Here is an 18247-nt window from a genome sequence, read left to right on the forward strand (position 1 = left end):
TTTTATTGAAGGAGATATTTCAAAATAAAAGAGGTGGATTGTAGAGCAGGTCAGACACCAGGAAGAAGAATAGCTGGAACTTGGAGTCCCACTCCACATTTCTGGGGTGCCACCTTCAACTTCCAAAGAGGGCAGTCTTGTCTTATTACAGAAGCCAACAACAGCAACAAGAACACTGGCAACAACAGCAACAGAAGAATTGGATCCAGCTGCTGCATAGGCAAAAGAGGTTGAGCAAGGGGCAGCACCAGTGATCATTCATAAGATGTTCCACAAGTATCTGCATGACCCAAAAGAGATGTGTGTATCAAAACCCATTGATGTATTGGTATTGGAACATGCGCCAATGTCCAGAGCTTAGCAGGCTGGCAATAAAGTATTCAGCTTGTCCTGTAGACAGTGTGTCTGCTGAGCATGTGTTCAATGTAGCTGGTGCATTGGTTACAGTGAGAAGGACTAGTCACACATCTCAAAACGTGGAGAGGTTGACCATGATACAAACTAGCCAGCATTTCATACCACCTGATTACACCGTTCCCAAAACACCAAAGGAGGAGGAGGAGGATGAATCAAGTATGTTAGCTGATCAGCATCTGGGTGAGCCACCTGAGTTTGAGAACAAACTCTACTTCTCGGACTGAGTATTCCAGTGCCATCTTAGAACTTTTTAATTATTTCTCATTGAACTTCGTTCTTTCTTTGCAAAAAAGCCCATAGCTAGTGGAACATTATGTTTGTTTTGGGTTTATGCTGCCCCACCATTTTTTAGTCACATATATGGCCGGATTGGAGTCAGACCCGTGTGCAGTGAAAAAGCCTCCACATCCCCTTCAGGACATTGGAGACAATGCCTGCCTCCCTCACATGCCATTACCCATCCTTTTGTTGCAAAACCTAGAAGGGCTGCCCTGGAGGTCACTGAATGAAGGATTGGCAGTGCCAATGCCAAATTACAATGTGTTGCTGGCATCAGAGAGGATATAATACTTTGTATCTACCACTGTGCTTGGATTGGAAGAGGTAACTACTAACTATTACATCAATTAGTGATGATATATATAGTGATTGTGAGTGATGATTGATGGTGTATGTGTGCAGGCAGTGAAGGAGGGTGTTCGGCAAATTTGTAAACTTGATTTTGATGATTTGCATTGTTTGGGGGCTGATGGGTGATCATTTTTTACTGAAAGTGATTGGCCTTTCAAACTTACCAAAATTCACCTGCAGGGTCCAATCCTTTTTTCTGCTTCTTCAGAGACCAGACGAGTCACTTTAGTTACCAAACACAAATGTATACATAATACTCCAACTCTGTTTCTCTATGTGTTCTTCAACAGCAGTGCACTATGCAGGTCTACCTCGCTCAGTTTGGGATTGGGATGGAGTTACTCAGTGTAGGAGGCTGGACTGGCTTGTAGTGAGTACCAAGGGGTACCTGCACCTTGCACCAGGCCCAGTTATCCCTTATTAGTGTATAGGGTGTCTAGCAGCTTAGGCTGATAGATAATGGTAGCTTAGCAGAGCAGCTTAGGCTGAACTAGGAGACGTGTGAAGCTACTACAGTACCACTTAGTGTCATATGCACAATATCATAAGAAAACACAATACACAGTTATACTAAAAATAAAGGTACTTTATTTTTATGACAATATGCCAAAGTATCTTAGAGTGTACCCTCAGTGAGAGGATAGAAAATATACACAAGATATATATACACAATAGCAAAAATATGCAGTATAGTCTTAGAAAACAGTGCAAACAATGTATAGTTACAATAGGATGCAATGGGGAAACATAGGGATAGGGGCAACACAAACCATATACTCCAAAAGTGGAATGCGAACCAAGAATGGACCCCAAACCTATGTGACCTTGTAGAGGGTCGCTGGGACTATTAGAAAATAGTGAGAGTTAGAAAAATAACCCTCCCCAAGACCCTGAAAAGTGAGTGCAAAGTGCACTTAAGTTCCCCTAAGGACAAAGAAGTCGTGTTAGAGGAATAATGCAGGAAAGACACAAACCAACAATGCAACAACTGTGGATTTCCAATCTAGGGTACCTGTGGAACAAGGGGACCAAGTCCAAAAGTCACAAGCAAGTCGGAGATGGGCAGATGCCCAGGAAATGCCAGCTGCAGGTGCAAAGAAGCTTCTACTGGACAGAAGAAGCTGAGGTTTCTGTAGGAACGAAAAGGGCTAGAGACTTCCCCTTTGGTGGACGGATCCCACTCGCTGTTTGAAGTCGTGCAGAACTGTTTTCCCGCCGAAAGAATGCCAACAAGCCTTGCTAGCTGCAAATCGTGCGGTTAGCGTTTTTGGATGCTGCTGTGGCCCTGAAGGGACCAAGAGGTCGCAAATTGGACCAGGAGAGAGAGAAGACGTCGAGCAAGACAAGGAGCCCTCTCAGCAGCAGGTAGCACCCGGAGAAGTGCCAGAAACAGGCACTACGAGGATGCGTGAAACGGTGCTCACCCGAAGTCGCACAAAGGAGTCCCACGTCGCCGGAGACCAACTTAGAAAGTCGTGCAATGCAGGTTAGAGTGCCATGGACCCAGGCTTGGCTGTGCACAAAGGATTTCCACCGGAAGTGCACAGGGGCCGGAGTAGCTGCAAAAGTCGCGGTTCCCAGCAATGCAGCCCAGCGAGGTGAGGCAAGGACTTACCTCCACCAAACTTGGACTGAAGAGTCACTGGACTGTGGGGGTCACTTGGACAGAGTCGCTGGATTCGAGGGACCTCGCTCGTCGTGCTGAGAGGAGACCCAAGGGACCGGTAATGCAGCTTTTTGGTGCCTGCGGTTGCAGGGGGAAGATTCCGTCGACCCACGGGAGATTTCTTCGGAGCTTCTGGTGCAGAGAGGAGGCAGATTACCCCCACAGCATGCACAAGCAGGAAAACAGTCGAGAAGGCGGCAGGATCAGCGTTACAGAGTTGCAGTAGTCGTCTTTGCTACTATGTTGCAGGTTTGCAGGCTTCCAGCGCGGTCAGCAGTCGATTCCTTGGCAGAAGGTGAAGAGAGAGATGCAGAGGAACTCGGATGAGCTCTTGCATTCGTTATCTAAAGTTTCCCCAGAGACAGAGACCCTAAATAGCCAGAAAAGAGGGTTTGGCTACCTAGGAGAGAGGATAGGCTACTAACACCTGAAGGAGCCTATCAGAAGGAGTCTCTGACGTCACCTGGTGGCACTGGCCACTCAGAGCAGTCCAGTGTGCCAGCAGCACCTCTGTTTCCAAGATGGCAGAGGTCTGGAGCACACTGGAGGAGCTCTGGACACCTCCCAGGGGAGGTGCAGATCAGGGGAGTAGTCACTCCCATTTCCTTTGTCCAGTTTCGCGCCAGAGCAGGGCTGAGGGATCCCTGAACCGGTGCAGACTGGCTTATGCAGGGACCTCGCTCGTCGTGCTGAGAGGAGACCCAAGGGACCGGTAATGCAGCTTTTTGGTGCCTGCGGTTGCAGGGGGAAGATTCCGTTGACCCACGGGAGATTTCTTTGGAGCTTCTAGTGCAGAGAGGAGGCAGACTACCCCCACAGCATGCACCACCAGGAAAACAGTCGAGAAGGCGGCAGGATCAGCTGATTAGCAGAGCCTCATTGAGACAGTTAGTCACTACACAGGTAACACATTCAGGCACACTTATGAGCTCTGGGGCCCTGGTGAACAGGGTCCCAGTGACACATACAACTAAAACAACATATATACAGTGAAAAATGGGGGTAATATGCCAGGCAAGATGGTACTTTCCTACACAACCCCCTCCAAACGATGGACAATAAGACTAGCCATGACCTGATGAGTCCTCATTGTCTAAGTGGAAATATCTGGAGAGTCCATCTGCATTGGAGTGGCTACTCCCAGGTCTATGTTCCACTGTATAGTCCATTCCCTGTAGGGATATGGACCACCTTAACAATTTAGGATTTTCACCTTTCATTTGTTTTAGCCAAAGTAGAGGTTTGTGGTCTGTCTGAACAATGAAGTGAGTGCCAAACAAGTATGGCCTCAACTTCTTCAGAGCCCAGACCACAGCAAAGGCCTCCCTCTCTATGGCAGACCAACGCTTTTCTCTAGGGGTCAACCTCCTACTAATAAAAGCAACAGGTTGATCCTGGCCCTCAGAATTAAGTTGTGATAGGACTGCCCCTACTCCTAATTCAGATGCATCAGTTTGGACATAGAACTTTTTAGAGTAACAAGGGCTTTTCAGGACAGGTGCAGAGCACATGGCCTGCTTCAGCTCCTCAAAAGCTTTCTGACAGTTTGCTGTCCATAATACCTTTTTAGGCATTTTCTTGGATGTGAGGTCATTAAGAGGGGCTGCAATGGAGCCATAGTTCTTAATGAACCTCCTGTAATACCCAGTGAGGCCTAGGAAGGCTCTCACCTGAGTCTGAGTGGTAGGGGGAACCCAATCAATAATTGTTTGGATTTTCCCCTGAAGTGGTGCAATCTGTTCCCCACCAACAAGGTGTCCCAGATAAACCACCTTACCCTGCCCTATCTGGCACTTTGAAGCCTTGATAGTGAGGCTTGCCTTTTGCAGGGCCTCCAATACTTTCCATAGGTGGACCAGGTGATCATCCCAGCTGGAGCTAAAGACAGCTATATCGTCCAAATATGCTGCACTGAAAGCCTTCAGCCCTTGCAGGACTGTGTTCACCAACCTTTGAAAAGTGGCAGGTGCATTTTTCAAACCAAAAGGCATTACTGTAAATTGGTAATGGCCTCCAATGGTTGAAAATGAAGTTTTAGGTTTAGCATCTTCTGACAATTTGATCAGCCAATACCCTGCAGTCAAATCAAAAGTGCTTAGATACTTGGCAGATGCCAGTGTATCTATGAGCTCGTCTGCCCTGGGTATAGGGTGAGCATCAGTTTTGGTTACCAGGTTGAGACCTCTATAGTCTACACAAAACCGCATTTCCTTCTTTCCATCTTTGGAATGGGGTTTTGGTACAAGTACCACAGGAGAAGCCCATGGACTTTCAGAGTGCTCAACCACTCCTAGTTCTAACATTTTCTGTACCTCTTGCTTTATGCAGTCCCTGACATGGTCAGGCTGCCTATAGATCTTACTTTTGACAGGTAAACTGTCTCCAGTATCTATAGTGTGCTCACACCAAGAAGTGGTACCTGGCACAGTAGAGAAGAGTTCAGAAAACTGACCCAGGAGATTTATGCAATGGTCTTTCTGCTCAGCAGTAAGACAATCAGCCAAAACTACACCTTCCACAAGAGCATCTTGTTCTGTGGAAGAGAAGAGATCAAGTAGAGGATCACTGTCTTCTTCCTGTCCCTCATCAGTTGCCATGAGCAGGGTGAGATCAGCCCTGTCATAGTAGGGTTTCAGGCGGTTTACATGGAGTACCCTAAGGGGACTCTTCGCAGTGCCTAAGTCAACTAAATAGGTGACTTCACCCTTTTTCTCAACAATTGTGTGGGGACCACTCCATTTATCTTGGAGTGCTCTTGGGGCCACAGGCTCCAAGACCCACACTTTCTGCCCTGGTTTGTACTGAACCAAAACAGCCTTCTGATCATGCCATTGCTTCTGGAGCTCTTGGCTGGCCTGAAGGTTTTTACTGGCCTTTTTCATATACTCAGCCATCCTTGATCTGAGGCCAAGTACATAATTCAAAATATCTTGCTTAGGAGCTTTTAAAGGTTGTTCCCAACCCTCCTTTACAAGTGTGAGTGGACCCCTAACAGGGTGTCCAAAAAGAAGTTCAAAGGGGCTGAAGCCCACTCCTTTCTGGGGTACCTCCCTGTAGGCAAAAAGGAGACATGGTAGAAGGATATCCCATCTCCTGCGGAGTTTTTCTGGGAGACCTATAATCATGCCTTTGAGAGTTTTATTAAATCTCTCCACCAGTCCATTTGTTTGTGGATGATAGGGTGTAGTGAACTTGTAAGTTACACAACACTCCTTCCACATGGCCTTTAAGTATACAGACATGAAATTGCTTCCCCTGTCTGATACTACTTCCTTTGGGAAGCCCACCCTAGAAAATATTCCTAGGAGGGCCTTTACCACTGCAGGTGCTGTAGTGGTCCTTAAAGGAATTGCTTCAGGGTATCTTGTGGCATGGTCCACTACCACCAAGATAAACCTATTGCCTGAAGCAGTAGGAGGGTCAAGGGGGCCAACTATGTCAACCCCTTCCCTTTCAAAGGGAACCCCAACCACAGGCAGTGGAATAAGGGGTGCCTTTGGGGTGCCACCTGTCTTGCCACTGGCTTGAGAGGTTTCACAGGACTTACAAAAATCTTTTGTGTCCTCAGACATTCTAGGCCAATGAAACAAGGTAACAAGTCTGTCCCAAGTTTTCATTTGTCCCAGATGCCCAGCTAGGGGAATGTTGTGTGCAAGAGTTAGGAGGAACTTTCTGTACTCCTGAGGAATCACTAATCTCCTGGCAGTTCCAGGTTTAGGATCCCTTGCTTCAGTGTACAAGAGGTTGTCCTCCCAGTAAACTCTGTGAGAGTCACTGACATCCCCATTATCCTGTGTGACAGCTTGCTGTCTTAGACCCTCTAATGTGGGACAGGTTTGCTGTGCCACACTCAGCTCCTCCCTGGCAGGCCCCCCTTCACCCAAAAGCTCAGCAGTGTCTGCTTGAAGCTCCTCTGGTGTAGGTTCTGCACAGGGAGGGAATTCTTCTTCCTCAGAAGTAGAATCCACTGTAAAGGGAGGGATAGTAGGAAGTGGTTTGCTTCTACTAGCCCTAGCTTTAGGGAGCACTTGGTCCATTGTTCCAGGATCCAAGCTTCCCTGTCCTTTTTGCTTTTTGGCCTGAGCCCTGGTTAAAGCAAAAATATGCCCTGGGATGCCCAGCATTGCTGCATGGGCCTCCAACTCCACATCTGACCAAGCTGATGTCTCCAAATCATTTCCTAGTAGACAGTCTACAGGTAAATCTGTGGCTACCACAACTTTCTTTGGACCAGTAACCCCCCCCCAGTTGAGATTAACAACAGCCATGGGGTGGCTAAGTGTATTGTTGTGAGCATCGGTTACTTGGTGCTGGTGACCAAGTAGGTGTTGTTCAGGGTGGACCAGTTTCTCTATGACCATAGTCACACTGGCTCCAGTGTCCCTGTAGGCCTGAACCTCAACACCATTTATTAGGGGTAGCTGCTTGTACTTATCCATATTAAGGGGACAAGCAACTAAGGTGGCTAAATCAATAGCCCCCTCAGAGACTAATACAGCCTCTGTGGCCTCCCTAACAAGGCCAACCCCAACTAAGTTACCAATAGTGAGCCCAGCTACTCCCTTGGATTGGCTATTAGTAGGTTTGCTCCCACCACCACTGCTATTAGTAGGGACACTAGGGGTAGCAGTAGGGGTTGTAGTGGTAGGAGGCTTGGTGCTTTTCTTTGGACAACTGGGATCTGTTGTCTAATGGCCTTTTACTTTACATAAATAGCACCATGGTTTATTTTCTTTGTTTTGATTAAAGGAGGATTTGGACCCACCACCCCCACCAGAGTGTTTTTGTGGGCCTGATGAAGACTCATTTTTAGATTTGTCCCCACCTTTGTCAGAAGACTTACCATCCTTCTTCTTGTTGCCATCTTTGTCACCCCCTGTATGAACTTTTCTGTTCACCCTTGTTCTGACCCATTTGTCTGCCTTCTTTCCCAATTCTTGGGGAGAGGTCAGATCAGAGCCCACCAAGTACTGGTGCAACAAATCAGACACACAATTATTAAGAATATGCTCTCTCAGGATCAAGTTATACAGGCTGTCATAATCAGTAACTTTACTGCCATGTAACCACCCCTCCAAGGCCTTCACTGAATGGTCAATGAAATCAACCCAGTCTTGTGAAGACTCCTTTTTGGTCTATCTGAACTTTATCCTGTACTGTTCAGTGGTTTTGCCATAACCATCCAGGAGTGCATTCTTAAGAACTGTAAAATTATTGGCATCACTTTCTTTCACAGTAAGGAGCCTATCCCTACCTTTTCCACTAAATGATAGCCATAGGATAGCAGCCCACTGCCTTTGAGGGACATCCTGTACAACACAGGCCCTCTCAAGTGCAGCAAACCACTTGTTATTGTCATCCCCCTCCTTATAAGGGGGAACTATCTTGTGCAGATTCCTGGAATCATGCTCTTTTGCAGGATGACTATGGGGAATACTGCTGCTGCCACCATGGGTTTCTAAACTCAGTTTCTGTCTCTCCTTCTCTACTTCTAAAGTCTGTCTATCCAAATCCAGCTGTTGCTTCTTGAGCTTCAGTCTGGTTTGTTCCACTCTCAATCTATTGAGCTCCCTTTCTAACAATCTGTCATCAGGGTGGGTGGGAGGGACATGCCTTGAAACAGAAGTATGGTGAGAATGGACAGAAGGAGACCTGTCCCTTACAGAAGGCACCCTAACAGCTTGGCTAACAGAAACATCAGTACCACTGTGGTGAGAATAAATGCTTTTGCTATGATGTGAGACAACACTATTAGTATGGTGTGACTCTTCATCATTACCAACTATGCGAGACTGTCTAGTAATGGGCAGGCTAGGAAGTTTCTTTCCTGAATCGTTTCCTGGGGGAGTCCCTGGATCAGATTGGGAACCATTAGCTACTTTTTCAACAGATGGGGCACTTCTAGCCTTATCCTGTTCTCTAAGCATGTTAAGTAACAGTTCCAAGGAAGGATTCTTCCCTACACTCAAACCTCTCTCTACACAGAGACTCCTTGCTCCTTTCCAGCTAAGGTGGTCATATGCAAGTTTGGACAGATCAACATTTTGGCCTGTGCCAGACATTTTTAGAGAGAGTTAAAGTGATAGAAAAAGAGAAAAAAGTTTGTCAGAGCTTTTAGAAAGACAGAGAAAAAAACTTTTAAAACTTTTTAGAACTTTTTAGAAAGTTTAGAAGTACTTTTCAGCACTTAGAAAAGAGTGAAAAGAGGAAATGCAAAACTTTGTGGCTATGTGTATATACACTGAACTTGTTTTGTATATTTTTCTCTTATGAAAAGTACAATGACAAGAGTGGTAAGTAGTCTCAAAGCACTTATCCCACCACTGCACAACCAATGTAGGAGGCTGGACTGGCTTGTAGTGAGTACCAAGGGGTACTTGCACCTTGCACCAGGCCCAGTTATCCCTTATTAGTGTATAGGGTGTCTAGCAGCTTAGGCTGATAGATAATGGTAGCTTAGCAGAGCAGCTTAGGCTGAACTAGGAGACGTGTGAAGCTACTGCAGTACCACTTAGTGTCATATGCACAATATCATAAGAAAACACAATACACAGTTATACTAAAAATAAAGGTACTTTATTTTTATGACAATATGCCAAAGTATCTTAGAGTGTACCCTCAGTGAGAGGATAGGAAATATACACAAGATATATATACACAATAGCAACAATATGCAGTATAGTCTTAGAAAACAGTGCAAACAATGTATAGTTACAATAGGATGCAATGGGGAAACATAGGGATAGGGGCAACACAAACCATATACTCCAAAAGTGGAATGCGAACCACGAATGGACCCCAAACCTATGTGACCTTGTAGAGGGTCGCTGGGACTATTAGAAAATAGTGAGAGTTAGAAAAATAACCCTCCCCAAGACCCTGAAAAGTGAGTGCAAAGTGCACTAAAGTTCCCCTAAGGACAAAGTAGTCGTGTTAGAGGAATAATGCAGGAAAGACACAAACCAGCAATGCAACAACTGTGGATTTCCAATCTAGGGTACCTGTGGAACAAGGGGACCAAGTCCAAAAGTCACAAGCAAGTCGGAGATGGGCAGATGCCCAGGAAATGCCAGCTGCGGGTGGAAAGAAGCTTTGACTGGACAGAAGAAGCTGAGGTTTCTGAAGGAACGAAAAGGGCTAGAGACTTCCCCTTTGGTGGACGGATCCCCCTCGCCGTGGAGAGTCGTGTAGAAGTGTTTTCCCGCCGAAAGAACGCCAACAAGTCTTGCTAGCTGCAAATCGTGCGGTTAGCGTTTTTGGACGCTGCTGTGGCCCTGGAGGGACCAGGAGGTCGCAAATTGGACCAGGAGAGAGAGGGGACGTCGAGCAAGACAAGGAACCCTCTCAACAGCAGGTAGCAACTGGAGAAGTGCCAGAAACAGGCACTACAAGGATGCGTGAAACGGTGCTCACCCGAAGTCACACAAAGGAGTCCCACGTCGCCGGAGACCAACTTAGAAAGTCGTGCAATGCAGGCTAGAGTGCCGTGTACCCAGGCTTGGCTGTGCACAAAGGATTTCCGCCGGAAGTGCACAGGGGCCGGAGTAGCTGCAAAAGTCGCGGTTCCCAGCAATGCAGCCCAGCGAGGTGAGGCAAAGACTTACCTCCACCAAACTTGGACTGAAGAGTCACTGGACTGTGCGGGTCACTTGGACAGAGTCGCTGGATTCGAGGGACCTCGCTCGTCGTGCTGAGAGGAGACCCAAGGGACCGGTAATGCAGCTTTTTGGTGCCTGCAGTTGCAGGGGGAAGATTCCGTCGACCCACGGGAGATTTCTTCGGAGCTTCTGGTGCAGAGAGGAGGCAGACTACCCCCACAGCATGCACAAGCAGGAAAACAGTCGAGAAGGCGGCAGGATCAGCGTTACAGAGTTGCAGTAGTCGTCTTTGCTACTATGTTGCAGGTTTGCAGGCTTCCAGCGCGGTCAGCAGTCGATTCCTTGGCAGAAGGTGAAGAGAGAGATGCAGAGGAACTCGGATGAGCTCTTGCATTCGTTATCTGAAGTTTCCCCAGAGACAGAGACCTTAAATAGCCAGAAAAGAGGGTTTGGCTACCTAGGAGAGAGGATAGGCTACTAACACCTGAAGGAGCCTATCAGCAGGAGTCTCTGACGTCACCTGGTGGCACTGGCCACTCAGAGCAGTCCAGTGTGCCAGCAGCACCTCTGTTTCCAAGATGGCAGAGGTCTGGAGCACACTGGAGGAGCTCTGGACACCTCCCAGGGGAGGTGCAGGTCAGGGGAGTGGTCACTCCCCTTTCCTTTGTCCAGTTTCGCGCCAGAGCAGGGGCTAAGGGGTCCCTGAACCGGTGTAGACTGGCTTATGCAGAATTGGGCACATCTGTGCCCAAGAAAGCATTTCCAGAGGCTGGGGGAGGCTACTCCTCCCCTGCCTTCACACCATTTTCCAAAGGGAGAGGGTGTCACACCCTCTCTCAATGGAAGTTCTTTGTTCTGCCATCCTGGGCCAGGCCTGGCTGGACCCCAGGAGGGCAGCTGCCTGTCTGAGGGGTTGGCAGCAGCAGCAGCTGCAGTGAAACCCCAGGAAGGGCAGTTTGGCAGTACCAGGGTCTGTGCTACAGACCACTGGGATCATGGGATTGTGCCAACTATGCCAGGATGGCATAGAGGGGGCAATTCCATGATCATAGACATGTTACATGGCCATATTCGGAGTTACCATTGTGAAGCTACATATAGGTAGTGACCTATATGTAGTGCATGCGTGTAATGGTGTCCCCGCACTCACAAAGTTCAGGGAATTGGCTCTGAACAATGTGGGGGCACCTTGGCTAGTGCCAGGGTGCCCTCACACTAAGTAACTTTGCACCTAACCTTTACCAGGTAAAGGTTAGACATATAGGTGACTTATAAGTTACTTAAGTGCAGTGTAAAATGGCTGTGAAATAACGTGGACGTTATTTCACTCAGGCTGCAGTGGCAGGCCTGTGTAAGAATTGTCAGTGCTCCCTATGGGTGGCAAAAGAAATGCTGCAGCCCATAGGGATCTCCTGGAACCCCAATACCCTGGGTACCTCAGTACCATATACTAGGGAATTATAAGGGTGTTCCAGTAAGCCAATGTAAATTGGTAAAAATGGTCACTAGCCTGTTAGTGCAATTTGGAAAGTAATGAGAGAGCATAACCACTGAGGTTCTGGTTAGCAGAGCCTCAGTGAGACAGTTAGGCACCACACAGGGAACATATACATGCACACCTATGAGCACTGGGGCCCTGTGTGACAGGGTCCCAGTGACACATACATATAGGCCACAAACCTATGAGCACTGGGGTCCTGACCAGCAGGATCCCAGTGACACATAACAAACATACTGAAAACATAGTGTTTTCACTATGAGCACTGAGGCCTGGCTATCAGGATCCCAGTGAGACAGTGAAAACAGTGACAAACACCCTGACATACACTCACAAACAGGCCAAAAGTGGGGGTAACAAGGCTAGAAAGAGGCTACTTTCTCACACAACCCCCCGCCCAAACGAAGGACAATAAGGCTAACCTTGGCCAGTTGAGACTTTATTGTCTAAGTGGTGATAAGTAGAGAGTAGCTCTGCAATAGACTGGCTACTCCCTTTATCATCCACTATATGGTTACTTCCCTGTGGGGATGTAAACCACCCTGTTTGAAGTTTTTTAGCTAAGCAACAATGTGAAGATGTATTTTCAGAGTTTCTATCAGTAAGTTTTAGTTTAGAGCAGTGGGAATTGTCCACTGAACCTATTTGTAATGATGGGAATGCCAGACAGGGATGCTGTCTCAGAAAAGCCATAGCTTGGCAAAAACTTTGTCCAAATGGCTGGAAGAGAGAACAGGGATGCTGTTTCTCTTGAGTTGGAGCAGGGCAGGGATGCTGTCCTATGAGCTCCACACTAGGGCAGGGATGCTGTCCTAAGTGTTGTGAGGCAGTGCAGGGTTTCTGCACTAAAGTTTCTCTGGGAGGGTTGGAGGGATGCTCCATGTTAACTAAAATGGTGCTCTTTTTCTCACCAATGTTAGTTATCCCACAGAGAGGTACTTCTACCTCAGGGAGTCCAGCTTTGCCAGCTGATGATTCCCTTGGAACAGGTGTCACCCCAGGAGAGGTTTCTCCCACCACAGGAATGCTATCCTGAATGGCAGGGTGGTTAGGGGATACTGTGATACCCTTTTTACCTGTTGATGGAGAGGGATCCTGAGTTTTCAGGCCTTCCCTCCTTTGCTTTTTCATTTCAGTAGAAATGAGAGGGAACAATTCCTCAGGGATGCCCAGCATGGCTGCATGGGCATAAAACTCTACATCTGCCCAACCTGAGGCCTCTAGGTCATTACCTAAGAGACAGTCTACAGGTAAGCTAGGTGATACCACCACCTGCTTAGGGCCAGTAACTCCACCCCAACTAAACTGAATTATAGCTAAGGGAAGAAACTTAGTGGAGTTATGGACATCAATAATCTTATACTGTTGTCCAATGATGTGTTGATCAGGGTGCACTAGGTTTTCAGTCACCAAAGTGATACTGGCACCTGTGTCCCTGTAGGCCAAGGCCTCAACACCATTTATTGAAACTGTCTGCCTGTACTTATCCATTGTAAGGGGACAAGCAGCCAGTGTGGCAAGGCCAATGCCACTAGGTGTGACAGAAACTGTCTTGGGACTGACTACCCCAGTTTCTACTATGGACCGAAAAGTGAACTCAACTACACCCTTAACTTGACTGTTGCCAGCAGTCCCACCACTAGTACCACTACTGCTAGGGGCACTAGAGATTGATGTATTAGTGGTGGTAGGCTCAGGGGGTTTACCTGGACAGGACTTATCCCCTGGCCTATGGCCTCTGTTTTTACACACAAAGCACCAAGGCTTTTTAATGTGTGCAGGTTGAGAAGAAGAGGAAGAATTAGTTTTATCCCCACCCTCTGAAGAGTGTTTAAGATTTGAAATGGGATCTTTGGTTTTACCCTTATCCCCATGCTTATCTTGAGATTTTTCACCATCTTTCTTCTTATTGCCATCTTTATCACCCCCTGTATGAACTTTTCTGTTCACCCTTGTTCTGACCCATTTGTCTGCCTTCTTTCCCAATTCTTGGGGAGAGGTCAGATCAGAGTCTACCAGGTACTGGTGCAACAAATCAGACACACAATTATTAAGTATATGCTCTCTCAGGATTGTGTTATACAGGCTTTCATAATCAGTAACTTTACTGCCATGTAACCACCCCTCCAAGGCCTTCACGGAATGGTCAATGAAATCAACCCAGTCTTTTGAAGACTCCTTTTTGGTCTCTCTGAACTTTATCCTGTATTGTTCAGTGGTTAAGCTATAACCATCCAGGAGTGCATTCTTAAGAACTTGGAAATTATTAGCATCATTTTCTTTCACAGTAAGGAGCCTATCCCTACCTTTTCCACTAAATGATAGCCATAGGATAGCAGCCCACTGCCTTTGAGGGCCATCCTGTACAACACAGGCCCTCTCAAGTGCAGCAAACCACTTGTTAATGTCATCCCCCTCCTTATAAGGGGGAACTATCTTGTGCAGATTCCTGGAATCATGCTCTTTTGCAGGATGACTATGGGGAATACTGCTGCTGCCACCATGGGTATCTAAACCCAACTTCTGTCTTTCCTTCTCTAATTCAAAAGACTCTCTATCCAAATCCAGCTGTTGCTTTTTAAGCTTCAGTCTGGTTTGTTCCACCCTCAACTTATTGAGTTCCCTCTCTAACATTCTGTCATCAGGGTTGGTGGGAGGGACATTTCTAGAAACAGAGCTATGATGGGAATGAACAGAAGGAGACCTGTCCCTTACAGAAGCCACCCTAACAGCTTGGTTTACAGAAACATTACTACCAGTATGGTGAGAATAAATGCTTTTGCTATGGTGTGAGACAACACTATTTATATGGTGTGGCTCATCATCATTACCATCTATGCTAGATTGTCTAGTAATTGGCAGGCTAGGAAGTTTCTTTCCTGAATCTTTTCCTGGGGGAGTCCCTGAATCAGATTGAGAACTATTAGGTACTTTTTCAACAGATGAGGCACCTATGGCCTTATCCTGTTCTCTAAGCATGTTAAGTAACAGTTCCAAGGAAGGATTCTTCCCTACACTCAAACCTCTCTCTATACAGAGACTCCTTGCTCTTTTCCAGCTAAGGTTGTCATATGCAAGTTTGGACAGATCAACACTTTGGCCTGTGCCAGACATTTTTTGAGAGAGTTAAAGTGATAGAAAAAGAGAAAAAAGTTTTCAGAACTTTTTTGGAAAGAGAGTATTTTTTTAAAAAACTTTTAAGAACTTTTTGAAAGTTTAGAGGTACTTTTCAGCACTTAGAAAAGAGTGAAAAGAGGAAATGCAAAACTTTTTGGCTATGTGTATATACACTGACCTTGTTTTGTATATTTTTCTCTTATGAAAAGTACAATGACAAGAGTGGTAAGTAGTCTCAAGCACTTATCCCACCACTGCACAACCAATGTAGGAGGCTGGACTGGCTTGTAGTGAGTACCAAGGGGTACTTGCACCTTGCACCAGGCCCAGTTATCCCTTATTAGTGTATAGGGTGTCTAGCAGCTTAGGCTGATAGATAATGGTAGCTTAGCAGAGCAGCTTAGGCTGAACTAGAAGACGTGTGAAGCTACTACAGTACCACTTAGTGTCATATGCACAATATCATAAGAAAACACAATACACAGTTATACTAAAAATAAAGGTACTTTATTTTTATGACAATATGCCAAAGTATCTTAGAGTGTACCCTCAGTGAGAGGATAGGAAATATACACAAGATATATATACACAATAGCAAAAATATGCAGTATAGTCTTAGAAAACAGTGCAAACAATGTATAGTTACAATAGGATGCAATGGGGAAACATAGGGATAGGGGCAACACAAACCATATACTCCAAAAGTGGAATGCGAACCACGAATGGACCCCAAACCTATGTGACCTTGTAGAGGGTCGCTGGGACTATTAGAAAATAGTGAGAGTTAGAAAAATAACCCTCCCCAAGACCCTGAAAAGTGAGTGCAAAGTGCACTAAAGTTCCCCTAAGGACAAAGTAGTCGTGTTAGAGGAATAATGCAGGAAAGACACAAACCAGCAATGCAACAACTGTGGATTTCCAATCTAGGGTACCTGTGGAACAAGGGGACCAAGTCCAAAAGTCACAAGCAAGTCGGAGATGGGCAGATGCCCAGGAAATGCCAGCTGCGGGTGCAAAGAAGCTTCGACGGGACAGAAGAAGCTGAGGTTTCTGCAGGAACGAAAAGGGCTAGAGACTTTCCCTTTGGTAGACGGATCCCTCTCGCCGTGGAGAGTCGTGCAGAAGTGTTTTCCTGCCGAAAGAACGCCAACAAGCCTTGCTAGCTGCAAATCGTGCGGTTAGTGTTTTTGGATGCTGCTGTGGCCCTGGAGGGACCAGGAGGTCGCAAATTGGACCAGGAGAGAGAAAGGACGTCGAGCAAGACAAGGAGCCCTCTCAGCAGCAGGTAGCACCCGGAGAAGTGCCAGAAACAGGCACTACGAGGAAGCGTGAAACGGTGCTCACCTGAAGTCGCACAAAGGAGTCCCACATCGCCGGAGACCAACTTAGAAAGTCGTGCAATGCAGGCTAGAGTGCCGTGGACCCAGGCTTGGCTGTGCACAAAGGATTTCCGCCGGAAGTGCACAGGGGCCGGAGTAGCTGCAAAAGTCGCGGTTCCCAGCAATGCAGCCCAGCGAGGTGAGGCAAGGACTTACCTCCACCAAACTTGGACTGAAGAGTCACTGGACTGTGGGGGTCACTTGGACAGAGTCGCTGGATTCGAGGGACCTCGCTCGTCGTGCTGAGAGGAGACCCAAGGGACCGGTAATGCAGCTTTTTGGTGCCTGCGGTTGCAGGGGGAAGATTCCGTCGACCCACGGGAGATTTCTTCGGAGCTTCTGGTGCAGAGAGGAGGCAGACTACCCCCACAGCATGCACAAGCAGGAAAACAGTCGAGAAGGCGGCAGGATCAGCGTTACAGAGTTGCAGTAGTCGTCTTTGCTACTATGTTGCAGGTTTGCAGGCTTCCAGCGCGGTCAGCAGTCGATTCCTTGGCAGAAGGTGAAGAGAGAGATGCAGAGGAACTCGGATGAGCTCTTGCATTCGTTATCTGAAGTTTCCCCAGAGACAGAGACCCTAAATAGCCAGAAAAGAGGGTTTGGCTACCTAGGAGAGAGGATAGGCTACTAACACCTGAAGGAGCCTATCAGCAGGAGTCTCTGACGTCACCTGGTGGCACTGGCCACTCAGAGCAGTCCAGTGTGCCAGCAGCACCTCTGTTTCCAAGATGGCAGAGGTCTGGAGCACACTGGAGGAGCTCTGGACACCTCCCAGGGGAGGTGCAGGTCAGGGGAGTGGTCACTCCCCTTTCCTTTGTCCAGTTTCGCGCCAGAGCAGGGGCTAAGGGGTCCCTGAACCGGTGTAGACTGGCTTATGCAGAATTGGGCACATCTGTGCCCAAGAAAGCATTTCCAGAGGCTGGGGGAGGCTACTCCTCCCCTGCCTTCACACCATTTTCCAAAGGGAGAGGGTGTCACACCCTCTCTCAGAGGAAGTTATTTGTTCTGCCATCCTGGGCCAGGCCTGGCTGGACCCCAGGAGGGCAGCTGCCTGTCTGAGGGGTTGGCAGCAGCAGCAGCTGCAGTGAAACCCCAGGAAGGGCAGTTTGGCAGTACCAGGGTCTGTGCTACAGACCACTGGGATCATGGGATTGTGCCAACTATGCCAGGATGGCATAGAGGGGGCAATTCCATGATCATAGACATGTTACATGGCCATATTCGGAGTTACCATTGTGAAGCTACATATAGGTAGTGACCTATATGTAGTGCATGCGTGTAATGGTGTCCCCGCACTCACAAAGTTCAGGGAATTGGCTCTGAACAATGTGGGGGCACCTTGGCTAGTGCCAGGGTGCCCTCACACTAAGTAACTTTGCACCTAACCTTTACCAGGTAAAGGTTAGACATATAGGTGACTTATAAGTTACTTAAGTGCAGTGTAAAATGGCTGTGAAATAACGTGGACGTTATTTCACTCAGGCTGCAGTGGCAGGCCTGTGTAAGAATTGTCAGAGCTCCCTATGGGTGGCAAAAGAAATGCTGCAGCCCATAGGGATCTCCTGGAACCCCAATACCCTGGGTACCTCAGTACCATATACTAGGGAATTATAAGGGTGTTCCAGTAAGCCAATGTAAATTGGTAAAAATGGTCACTAGCCTGTTAGTGACAATTTGGAAAGTAATGAGAGAGCATAACCACTGAGGTTCTGGTTAGCAGAGCCTCAGTGAGACAGTTAGGCACCACACAGGGAACATATACATGCACACCTATGAGCACTGGGGCCCTGTGTGACAGGGTCCCAGTGACACATACATATAGGCCACAAACCTATGAGCACTGGGGTCCTGACCAGCAGGATCCCAGTGACACATAACAAACATACTGAAAACATAGAGTTTTCACTATGAGCACTGAGGCCTGGCTATCAGGATCCCAGTG

This window comes from Pleurodeles waltl, chromosome 3_1 (genome assembly GCF_031143425.1).
Source record: "Pleurodeles waltl isolate 20211129_DDA chromosome 3_1, aPleWal1.hap1.20221129, whole genome shotgun sequence".
NCBI lineage: Eukaryota > Metazoa > Chordata > Amphibia > Caudata > Salamandridae > Pleurodeles > Pleurodeles waltl.